Here is a 13,439-nt window from a genome sequence, read left to right on the forward strand (position 1 = left end):
AAAAAAAAAAAAAAAAAAAAGAAAAGCAGATTCACCATGTCCTCACCACTGACATTGTTAGTAGATACCAAGGGACGCCTAGGTACAGTTCACAGATCGGGATCACAGGGCCTGATGTGCAGGGCCCTCCCTACTGGAGGGAAATTGCCTGAATACCCAGTGACATAGAGACCCAGTGGGACATTGCCAGAATTTATGCAGCAAAAAACAGGCTATGAACCTGATTCCAGCCTAAACAGGTGCATAGCCTAAACCTTGATCATAAATGGCAAGTGACAGGGCATTGTTTGGATATTTGTGGGACCTTGCATCAGATTTAGTAGAGGGAATCAATGACCACCATTCACAACCTGGGACAGTAGAAACTAGAGTCTAGGTGAACTACCCAAGACCCTTCACTACAATAGCTGGGGGAATATTTCTGCACTACAGAACACTTGAAGAAAACCCACAACCAAAGTTATGGTGCTCACAGACAGCCATCAGGACCTTCACTGCAGTGAAAAGTATCCAGTAGAGGAGAACAGGTACACAGTGACCCAAAGCAAACAAAGGGACACCAAGAGCCTGCCTCTTGTACTACTGCACACAATATAATTAGACAACCCACAAGGCTGCACCCTCTGAGCCATCAGCTGCAGGTCCCTGAGCTGACAAACCAGAAGCTGATGGTAGTATAACAACTAGGAAATTGGCTCCTGTGCCCTTGCAACTCAGGAGAGATCTATAGCCAAGACTGATGGACATCTATTAAATGTCCAAACCCCAATAAAATACAAACCAAGATTCAAGAAGAATTTTCTTCACATAGACATGGTATACTATAAACAACTCTAATGTCAACTTCCATCATATAAATAACTCATTAGTTTGAAAGATAATTGTTAACCCAATAGCCAATATTGTACCTCAACCCATTTGAATGTATTTCATCTAATGGTTTAAAGTATTAATCTAAATCAATCTTCCTATCTTTGTTTTTCTAGCTCTAGTTTATACTTGCTTCTCTTGTCCTCTACTCATCCTTTTACACTAACTGCAAATAACACCCATCCATCTACTTCTCCTTTCTACTTTGGTGTAAATTACCCTTTTATAGGTTCTCTTTCTTTCTTTTCCCCTCTTCTATTTGCCCAATCTTTCTTCCCTCCTTCCTTTTATCCCTCACTTAAGGTTATAGTAAGTTTACTAAATTAAAAACTAAGTTTTTGGATCTGTTCCAGAAATTCATTATAGGTTTACACCTGAATTTGAGGAACTGCAGACAATAATTACAACATGTTTATGTTCTTAGAAGGTTGAATAGAATGAGGCTTGGCTCAGAGGTGATTATAGTAAATAGGGCTCAGCAGCATCTCTTAAAGTAGTGCTGATATTGGGATCAGAAGAGGTATTTAACTGAATTAATATATCATTGTTTGGATTTTCACCTAAGCCAGGGTGCTTAAGAAAAAGAAGCTCATAAAGTAATCTTTCACTTAAAAGAAGAAATCAGAACTGTATTGACAGATGAGTAGACATACAAACAATATGAAAAATAAGGGAACAAAACATCCCAAACAACCTCTAATGCTTCACCAACAGACTCCATTGATACCACAATGGAAGATACATCAGAGAGGGAATTTAGAAAGTTCACAGTTAAACTCTTCTATGAACTAAAAAATTATGTAAGGAATAAAATCAGAGAGAAAATACAGGAAATGAAACATCACTTCAATAAAGCGATAGAGATTCTGAAAAAGATCCAAATGAGAATCCTCAAAATGAAGAAATCAATAAACCAAAATTAAAAATTCAGTGGAAAGCATTACCAATAGTTTGGATTACTTTGAAGATAGATTTTCAGGCCTCAAAGACAAAGTATATAATCTTAAAAATAATGTTGACCTTGGAGAAAAGATGTTATGAGACCATAGCAGAGTATTCCAGAAATCTGTGGTAACATTAAAAGGCCAAATTTAAGATGCATTGGGATAGATGAGGGCTCTGAAATACACACTAAAGGAATGTACAATCTTTTCAATGAAATAATATCATTATCAGAAAAATATTTAAATCTTAAGAATGAAGTGGAAATTCAAATACAAGAGGCATACAAGACTCCAAATATACAAAACCACAACAGATCCACTTTAAGACACATTATTATGAAGATGCCGAACATACAGAATAAGGATAGAATTTTAAAAGCTGAAAGAGAAAAATGACTGGTCACATGTAGAGGTAGATCAATCCAGATTTCAACTGATTGCTCAACCAAGACCCTAAACAAGAGGAGGGCTTAGAATAATATATACCATGGTCTGGAAGAAAATGGATGCCAAACAAGAATATTATACCTGTCAAAATTAAGCTTCATAATTGAAGATGAAATAAAAACTCCCATAGTGAATAAAAGCTAAAAAAATTCATAACTAGAAAACCTGAACATAATGACATTTTTCATGAAGAAGAAATGAAAACCATCATAGGAAAGAATTACACTGGAAGAATAGTCAGCCAAAGAAGAATCAAATCCAACTAGGAATAAGTCAAAATGTGGGAAATGAAAATTATCTCTCAATAACATTGAATATAAATGGTCTACATTCTTCAATCAAAGACACAGGTTGGCAGATTGGTTGAATAAACAAGACCCAACAATATTGCTATCTGCAAGAGACTCACCCCACAGGCAAAGACATCCACAAACTGGAGGTGAAAGGGTGGGAAAAAAAATACCATTCACATGGATCTTGAACAGAAGCAGGAGTTACTATTTTCAAATAAGATAAAGTGGGCTTCAAGCCAAAGTAAATCAGAAGAGACAAAGAAGGTAATTTCATACTATTGAAGGTAAACGTTACATCAACAAAACATAATGAGCATAAAATTTATGCATCCCACAATGGGGCATCTATATACATCAAACAAACTCTTTTCAATATTAAGAATCAAATAGACCACAGAAAAATAATACTAGGAGACTTTAACATGCCTCTCTTATCATAGGATAGATCATCCAAACAAAAACTAAATAAAAATTCTACAGAACTAAAAAATACAAATAATAATTTGGATCTACCAGACATCTATAGAATAATTTATCCATCAATGACTTAATTCACTTTCTTCTCAGCAGCACATTGAACATTTTCTAAAATACACCATATTTTAGGTCACAGAGCAAATTTTAGCAAATACAAAAAAACAAATAAATACATTGCATTCTATCAGATCATAATAGATGAAATTAGAAATCAATAAAAAGATGAAAAGTGAAAACCACTCTAACACCCGGATATTAAATAATACACTTTGGAATGATCATAACAAAAGAAATCAGGAGAGAAATTAAAAAAAAAACCAGTTAAGAGGTAAGTGAGAATAGTGATGCAACATATTAAAATATCTGGGACAGTATAAAGGTAGTTCTAAGAGGAAAATTTATAGCTTTGAGCTCAGGCATTAAAGGAATTGAAAGATACCAAATAAGCTAACATTACATCTCAAAGCTCTAGAAATATGAGAACAAATGAATACCAAAAATCAGTAAGGGAGAGAAAATAATTAAAATGAGAGTCAAAATCAATGAAATTGAGATAAAAAAACACAAAAGATTGAAGAAACAAAGAGTTGTTTTTTGTTTTTTTTGTTTTTTTGAAAGGATATACAAATTGATAAACCCTTAGTCAAAATAACCAAAAGAAAGAGGAGGAAAACTATCAAAATTCAAGAGGAAAAGGGAAATCTCACCACAGACACTAGTGGCATCCAGAGGATCATCAGAAACTGTTTTGAGAATTTATACTCCAATAAGCTAGAAAATCTTGAAGATATGGACAAATTCCTAGAGACATAGCACCTACTGAAATTGAACCTGAAGGATGTAGAAAACTTAAACAGCTCAATTTCAAGTAATAAAATTTAAGTAGCCATCATTAGCCTTTCAACAAAGAAAACCCTAGATCTGGTTGGATTTTTAGCCAAGTTCCACTAGAATTTTAAAAAAGAATTAATATCAATCCTCCTCAAATTATTCCATGAAATAAAAAGCAAGGGAACACTGCCAAACTCATTCTACAAAGCCAATATCACCCTGATATCAAAACCAGACAAAGACACATCAAGGAAAGAAAACATCAGACCAATATCCTTGATGAACATAGATGCAAAAATTCTTAATAAAATATTAATAACCACATATAAAATACAATTAAAAAAGTGGGAGCTGGGATGTGGCTTAAGCAGTAGCGTGCTCGCCTGGCATGCGCACTGGGCTGGGTTCGATTCTCAGCACCACATACAAATAAAATAAAGATGTTGTGTCCACCGAAAACTAAAAAATTAAATATTAAAAAATTCTTTCTCTCTCTCTCTTAAAAAAAAAGTGCACCATGATCAAGTAGGTGTCATTCTAAGATGCAAGTTTGGTTCAACATACAGAAATAAATAAATGTATTGCACCATATAAATAGACATAAGGACAATCACATGATTATCCCAACAGTTGCAGAGAAAGCATTTGGCAAAATACAGCACCCATTCAGGTTTAAAACACTAGAAAAATTAGGGATAAAAGGAACATGCCTCTACATTGTAAAACTATATATGACAAACTCAAGGCCAACATTATGAATGGAGGAAAACTGAAAGCATTTCTTTTAAAAACAGGAAAAGACAAGGCTTCTTGCCTGGAGTAGGGTGGCACATGTCTACAATCCCAGCAGCTTGGGAAGCTGAGGCAGGGGGATTGCAAGTTCAAAGCCAGTCTCAGCAACTTATTTAGGCCTTAAGCAACTGAGAAAAACCCTGCCTCAAAATAAAAAATGAAAGGACTGGGAATGTGGCTCAATGCTTAAGGGCCCTTTGGTTCAATATCTATTACAAGAAAGAAAAAAAAAAAGACAAGGACACCCACTTTCACTACTCCTTGAAACTGTAGCCAGAGAAATTAGGCAAGAGAAGGAAATTAAAGGAATAGGAATAGGAATAGAAAACTGAAATTATGTTTGTTTGCCAATGACATGATCCTATATTTAGAAGACCCAAAGAAATCCACCAGAAGATTTCTAAAACTCATAATTGAATTCAGCAAAGTAGCAGGATTCAAAATCAGCACCCATAAATCAATTGTGTTCCTGTACTCAAAGACGAATCTGCTGAAAAAGTAATTAGGAAATCATTCCATTCATAGTAGCAACAGACAAAAAACCAACAACAAACAAATAAACAAAACCTGGGAATCGAGGTTAAGTACCTCTACTATGAAAACAATAGAACACTGAAGAAAGAAATTGAAGACCTTAGAAGATTGAGAGGAACCCGCCCCTCCCCCCCCCAAGATCTTGGATAGGCAGAATTAATATTGTCAAAGTAGCCATACTATAAAAGTGCAGTTTCAATGCAAATCTCATCAAAATTCCAATAAATAGAAAAATCAGTCATGAAATTTAAAAAAAATAAGAGACCCAGAATAGCCAAAGCAATTCTTAGAAGAAAAGGTCTCATCACCTGGACCTCAAATTATACTACAGAACTATAGCAACAAAAACAGCATGACACTGGCATCAAAACAGACATGAAAATCAATGGAATAGAACAGAGTACACAGAGACAAACCCACATAAATACAGTGATCTCATATTAGACAAAGGTACAGAAAACATACATTGAAGAAAATATAACTTTTTTTTTAAACAAATGGTGCTAGTAAACCTGGAAATTCATATGCAGAGGAATGAAGTTTAACTCTTATCTTTCACCCTGCACAAAAGTTGAGTCAAAGTGGATCAAAAACCTTGGAATTAGACCAGAAACCTGGCACCTGCTAGAAGAAATTGTAGGTCCAACACTCCAACATATTGGCTCAGGAACTGACTTTCTTACCAACACTTCTAAATCACGAGAAATAAAATGAAAACAAAATCAATAAATGGGATGGCATCAAACTAAAAAACTTCTTTGCAACAAAAGAAACAATCAAGGTTATGAAGACAGAGCCCGTAGAATGGGAGAAAATCTTTGCCGACTGCTCCTCAGACAGGGCATGAATATCCAGGGTATAAAATGAACTCAAAAAACTTAACACCATAAAACAAATAACCCAGTTAATAAATGAACAAAGGAACTAAACAGACACTTCTCAAAAGAAGAAATATGCATGGTCAGCAAATATATGAAAAAATGTTCAACATCTCTAGCAATTTGAGAAATGCAAATTAAAACTACACTGAGATTTCATCTCACTGCAGTCAGAATGGCAATTATCAAGAATACAAATAACTGTAAATGTTGGCAAGGATGCGGGGAAAAGGATACACTCATACATTGATGGTGGGACTGCAAATTAGAACAATCACTCTGGAAAGCAGTATGGAGATTCCTCTAAAAACTCGGAATGGAACCACCATTTGATCCAGCTAGCTCACTCTTTGATATATATCCAAAGGATTTACAATTAGCATACTACAGTGATGCAGCCACATCAATGTTCATAGCCGCATAATTCACAATAGCTAAGCTATGGCACCAACCTACATGCCCTTCATCAGATGAATGAATAAAGAAAACCTGATGTGGTATATATATACACAATGGAGTATTATTCAGCCAGAGAAGAATGACTCACCAGTATTTTCTGGTAAATGCCTGGAAGCAAAGACTATCATACTAAGTGAAATAAGCCAGTCTCCAAAAGTTAAAGGCCAATGTTTTCTCTGATAGGCAGAAGCTAATCCAAAGTAATGTGCTTGGGGGAGGGGGATAAAAAAAGAATAGAAGAAGAAAAGTGGAGTAGACAAAGGGTAATGAAGAGGGTGCTGAGGGATGGGTTAGGGAAAGACAATGGAATGAATCTGACATAACATTCCTGTGTACGCATATGCACATATCACAGTGAATTTCACCATTGTGTAAATCCACAAGATACTAATTTAAAAAATAAAAACTATAAGTAAGTAGCAGAAAGATCATTAGAGTAAAAGGAAGGGACAGGGGTAGGAAGAAAGAAGGGGAAAGAGAGTTCTGGGGACTGAATTAGAACAAATTATAACCATGCTTTCATAATTATGTCAAAATAAATTCTGTTGTCATGTATAATTAAGAAGAGTCAATTAGAAAAAGTGCTACCATAAAATCCATGTATGCAGAAAAAGAGAAAGTACAACTTAGAGGAGGAAAAGATTGTTGTGGCTCATGGTTTTAGAGGTTCAGTCCATGATGGGCTGACTCCACTGTTCTGGGTCTCAGGTGAGGGAGAGCATCATGGTGGATGGGTGTGGCAGCAGAATGCTGCTCACCTCATGGTAACCAGGAAAGAGGTGAGGAGGAGGAAGAAGGGATGGAAAGGAGGGGAGGGCAGGGGAGGGGAGAGAGATATTAAGGTAGAGGAAGGGGCAGGGGAGAAGATAAACTCTTCTAGGCTCCTAACTACCAGTAGTCCACTCAGCTATTAATAGATTCATCCACTGATGAGGTCAGAGCCCTCATAATCCATCATTGCCTAAAAAGCCCCACTTCTGAACCTTGCTACGCTGGAGACCAGGCTTTCAAAATGAGACTGGGGGGACATTCCAGATTCAACCATAATTGTAGTTGATATTGAATATGTCACCTCTCAGGAACTTTATAGGTGGAAGTAATTAGTATCTTGTTACTTTTAAAGAACTTTATAAACTTGACATTGTGTCTACATTTGTTGAATGATTCATTCAAGTTATCTTTCGTGGTCACAATGACAATGGGATAGTTTTCTTAGTGACAGAATTCTGTTCAATAAAGTTTACTATTGATGCAAGCAAACACAACACGTGAAATTTATCTTTTTCTGTTTATAGTAAAAGATAAAAAGGACAGACAAAACTTTTACATTCACATTTTTACAAAAGTTAAGCCCAGTCTTCAGATTAGGCAGTTTCAGCTGGTGTTTTGACAAGTGAATTGGCACTTGCTATTGTGTTACTACCAAATTTATTAATCATGTTTTGATTCAACATGTGGACACTAAAATTAAAAGTCTACTGTTATTGATGAGATGCTATCGTAGGGATGTGTGACAGTCTCTGGAAGTTAACATTTACTAGAAACATCTGAGTATTGAAAAACGTAACTCAAGTTATAACAAAATGACAGCTAATGCTCATCCAGATTTTAAGTATGGATGTTTGGCATTGTGTTTGAAAGTTCCAGATGGTTGACTAGATTTCTCACTTTTCATTTGGATGTTTTTCCCAAGAGTTTCATTCAGTTTTAATGTTCATTCATGGAGACAATTTGTGGCAGGCTCATAACTTTCAGGGATATTCTTATCTTCTATTAACAGAGCATGACTCATATTTGGGCATGCCATCTTCCAGCAGATAAAAATAACATTAGTACACAATTAAATTGTTTGCATATTTGTGTTTCTTGGTCTCAGGAAACAAAACAAACTGATTTTTCTCTTTACTCTTGCAATCAACACATCTGTGACCAGATGTATTTTTTTGTTTTTCCTTTTTTTTTTTTTTTGTAAATACCAAACAATTATCCTACAGCTGAACTCCGTTCTGGCAGTAATGACCTGGAGTTAGTGTCAGATCCTGCAGGTTCAAGGTTCAGTTCCAGGAGACTGCCTCCCACCTCACATGCCAGTCACAAGCCCAAAGTTTTGGCCTGTGCTTCTAACCCACTGGCTTTAAATTGGAAGTTCCCTACCCCCCTCTCTCCTCATATTCAGTTAATTTCTTAGAGGGGCATCACAAAACTCACAGAAACATTTTTCTTAATTTTGTCCTTTTATTATAAAGGATATTACAAAAGATAGAGATAAATGGTCAAATGAAACAGGCACATGGGGCAGGTAACTGGGAAGATGTACAGAGCTTTTTCTGGGTGCTCCAACCTTTGGGTACCACTATATATGTTCAGCAGCCCCAAAGTTCTCCAGACTCTTCTGTCCTTTGGGGTTTTTTTTTGGGGGGGGCTATATTATGCAGGTGTGGGTGATGACATCAATGGCCTGGACCTCCTGGGTAACTGGGACTGTCAGCATGCACCACTGCATCTGGTTTATATTTACTATTATATGATAATGTAACGCTTTGTATCATTTTAAACTCAACTTTGTTCCTTATGGTTTACTCAAAATGAGAGTTGAGTCCATCTAAAGTAGTATTCAAATTCAAAAAAATTGTTGGCTCTCAATAAGAGTTTAATACCTATATAAATAACAATGATTGAAAATAGTTTCAATGAAAAAAAATAAGGTTTAGAGCTTGCAAGTTAAAGTGGGCAAACATAGAAACACAATCAATAAGATATATGAAGGAAATCTAAATATTTGAAACTGCAAGTAATGCCAGGTGTGTTTTGTCTGATTTGCCACTGACCATAAACATCAATATTCTCTGTTCTGTGAGGTGGTATAAATGACATGAAATAACAACATTCTGAGGATATTCCCTTTTACCCTCTGAATTGCTGGCTGACAGCAAGTGGGTTGGGATCTTTTTTAACACCAATGGAAGTTAATAATTTCTAAACATTGCTTTTCATGAGAATAGAAGTAGCAAAAAGACAGAAATATTACACTGTGGATATTTTAATAAAAACGCTACCAAATTTTTGAGTGTGTTTATGTAGTAATGCCGATTGAGTTTAGTGAATGGGCAGTGGAAACTGGGAAACTGGGTCCTGAGAAAGACATTAAATATTTCTAAGCATTAATTTCCTTGTCATCTCTAACACAAATTTGGGAGGTACAGACGTCATTCCTAGAATATACAACTTGGGCTGATTGAATGCATTTGAAATTCTTTAAACATTTTACAAATTCAAGCACATAATTTCTGTCATTAACATGGAAAACTGCATAACTTTCAGCACTGGAGATTTCACCTAAGTTCCCTCTAGGCTAATTCTGAGATAACAAATAGAGGGACCTTTACTGAAGTAGTGTGTACATATTACTATGTATGCATCAACCTTCATGCTGAATGCAAATGGCAGCACATGGAGATCAGCTGATTGGCAGTTCTTCCCAGCCAAAGGCAAACTCTCCCAGCTAGTCATAGACACAGGCTCTTACCAGAAGCTTAGCTATCCATATTAGAGTTCTGTGTTTTGTTGAGGAATCACTGACACCTTTTGTTAGGTCTCTCAAGGTCAGGTGGTATCCTACTGGCAGCCAAGAATGCCATGTTTCAATTATTTTGGTTGTTAATTCTTCACACATATCTTTGACATAGTAATGTCAAAGGACATTTTTAGTTTTCTGAGAAATGGAAAAAAATATAGTGAGGACTAAAATTAAATCAATGCTGTAGAAAACTCTACTGTATGGCCTTTTATTGAGACCTGTAACACCACTGTTTTCTTGTCTTTAGCAAATATGAACTGCTATTTAAAGAAATTTCATTAATATATATATTATCTCCTAAAAATTCATAGTTCTTGTTAGGAGTGGAAGTTGAAAGTACTTAATTTGAAAACAAAAATGTAGAGTATGGGAATCCAATTTTGGAGACTCAGGAAAAAAATGCAAAATATAGTATGCCTCGGGTATTTGCTCAGAGCAAGAAGGGAAATATGTGAAATAATACAACTGATAAATATTAAATAAGACCATTTAAAAGTGACTGGGTTTGTGTGTGATCATTAAGAAAATAATATGTTTGAATTAGCTCATCTTTATTAACAATTGTTAAATAAAACATTTACACTATTAAATTATAAAACTTCATTTCCATAAACCTGGGTTAAATTGTTATAGTAACATCCAGCAAATCACAGGAATCAACATGGTCTTCCCTCTTCCAAAACTCTTCTCCCCTCTTCCAACATGGCTCTTCCCTCTTCTCTCCACTCAGTACGGTGGATGTGCTTGAAGCGGACATGTTTGGGAGACAGAAGTAAACTAGTACCACGTACAACCTGTCATTAAGTTGTTTTCATGTTTGCTTCTTTAATTGCTCACTGTTTTAGTCCATCTGAGCTGCTATAACAAACTACCAAAAACTGCCTTACAAACAACAGAAATTCATGTTTCAAAATTCTAGAATCTGGGAAGTCCATGATAAGATACTGGCAGATTTGGTAGCTGGTGAGAACCTGCTTTCTATTTCATGGATGCCTCCTTTTGCTCTGTCCTCATATGGTAGAAGGGGCAAGGCAGCTCCTGGAGACCTTTTTCTTGTTTAAAATAAAAGCACTAATCCACCCACCTCATGATCTAATCACATTCCAAAGGCTTAACCTTTCAATCCCATCAGTTGGGTGCTGCAAGTCAGCATGTGGGGGAAGGGGTACAGACATTCAGACCACACCACTCTCATATTTGTTTTTCTGCTCCATCATTTCCGCTATTGCTTAATGCATGCTCATCTTCCACTTGCACAACTCCAGCACCAATCTGTAGCCAATATTCCTGCAACTGTTCTCAGATGTCCTTCATATCCCATCCTTCCTTTGAACCATTTCTATTCAGCTTTTCCATTGTCTGAGCAATGAGTAACCTGCATACAAATTTTTTCATGATCTTTTCCCCAACCATTCTTTTCTACCTTCGTATTCTCTGTCCCCCCCGCCCCGCCCTCTATCTCCATTCAGTCTCATACTTTCTCATTCCTCCCTGGGCCTGCCCCTGCCTTACCGACATGGAAGCACTTGAGTTTCCCTTCAGTCTGACATGTTTCTTATGATCTGTGTTCAGGCCTCTCCTGTGCCGTAGAGTTCTTCTGTCCTGTTTAACTGGTGAACATGTTCTTTCAGGTAAGTCCCCTCAGCCCTTTCCGATTCCTTGACTCATCACAGAAAGAAACAGCCACTGTCCTACTCTGCTTTGTAATCATTTTCTGCACTTATTTATTTTTGTTTCTGTCTCATACTTTCATTAAACACACAGTTATTGAATGTTTGCTATGTGCAAACCTTATTCACTTTGTATTCCTGAAAGGAAGCACAGTCCCTGGCATACAATAGATCCTAGGGGAAAGTAACACTGGAACTGAGAAAGGAATGGTGACAGCAGGTCATTAGCTACAAGAGAGTAGGGTGTGACGTGTGGGAGGTAAGAGATGTTGGACAGTAAGGAAGGAACATAAACAGCTACATAAACCTTTGTTGATGTTGGAAACTGTATAGTTTTTTTTTTTTTTTCCTGCAGGTTGTCAGGAGTGTCTTTCAAGAGTGGGAATCCTATTTCATAGAGGCTTTTGGAAACAGTAGTATGGTGGATATACTTGAAGGGGGCATGTTCAGGAGGGAGAAGCCAATTGATGCTGCAATCTAAGGAAAGATTAGAGGAAGACTGGCCAGTTAGGAGCCCACTGCAAGGTTCCAGGTGAGAGGTTTGTGGTCCAGGTAGGGCTGTGGCAGTGGAAATGGAGAAGAGGATAAAAGAGATGCTAAGGTGGGTGAAAGTGCATGCCCAGATGTGGCTTTGTTAGGATAAGTGGGAGAGAGAGGAACCTAGAATAGTCCCCAGATTTCTAGTTTAGACCACTGAAAAGAAGGAAGGAGTCTACATATGATGGAACTAAGGAAGGAATGGCAGTTTGGGGGAATAGTGGGGTTGAGTTTGGAGAACCTGGCTTCAATATGCTTGTGGGGCTACCAATTGGATATATCTACTAGACGGTAAAGCATTATCGTTCAGAGGTTATGAGGCAGAGCTGGAGTGAATAAAGAGAATTTATGCAAACAGGAGAAATTGCCTGCAAATTTTTAAAGATGTGAGATGAGGGTTGAGAAAATAACCATGGATAATATATTTAGAAGCAAAAAAAAAAAGAGAGATAAAGAAGGAGAATGAGAAGTCCTTTTTCTCCCAAAGTTTAGGAATACAGAGAACCAAAGTTTTACTAGACCAAGAGAAGAAATACTTTTAATAAACGTAGTCAGGAAATATAGGAAATAAAGAAAAAAGGAAAGAAATGGAAGATTGGCAATTATTTTTTGTCCATTGTGTTCTCTGGGGTTTCAGAGAGCAGGTTTTAAGGGAGTAGCTGGGATGTGATCTCTATTTAAGGGGTTGAAATTCAAACGGTTGTAAGGTACTGGGGACACATAACAAAGAGAAAGGAAGGAGAAACAGGTAATAGCTAGAGCCTGGGTGTGTTGAAGGAGACATATGTAAGGCCTAGGGAGCTTTCCCTCCTCTTGACTCAGCTTTGTGTTTTCTCCTGTTTTCAACTCCCCTTCTCCATCTAATTTACTAGCTAATCTCCTAAAGCTATGGCAGAGTGTTTTCATATTCAGTCTTACTTCTTTGTCCACCAGCAATTCTTTTAGAGTTTTCCAATCCCTATACCTTTAAAAATCTTTTTATTAGTGGACTATAGTTATACATAATGTTGGGGCTCATTTTGACTATCATACAAGCATAGAGTATAGTTTGCTCCAATTCAGTTCCCAGTACTTCCTCTTTCCCTCCCCACCTCCCTCTCCTGTTCTCTTTCCTCTGCTCCACTGGTGAG

This window comes from Marmota marmota, unplaced genomic scaffold (assembly GCF_001458135.2).
Source record: "Marmota marmota marmota unplaced genomic scaffold, marMar, whole genome shotgun sequence".
In the NCBI taxonomy this organism is placed as follows: Eukaryota; Metazoa; Chordata; class Mammalia; order Rodentia; family Sciuridae; genus Marmota; species Marmota marmota.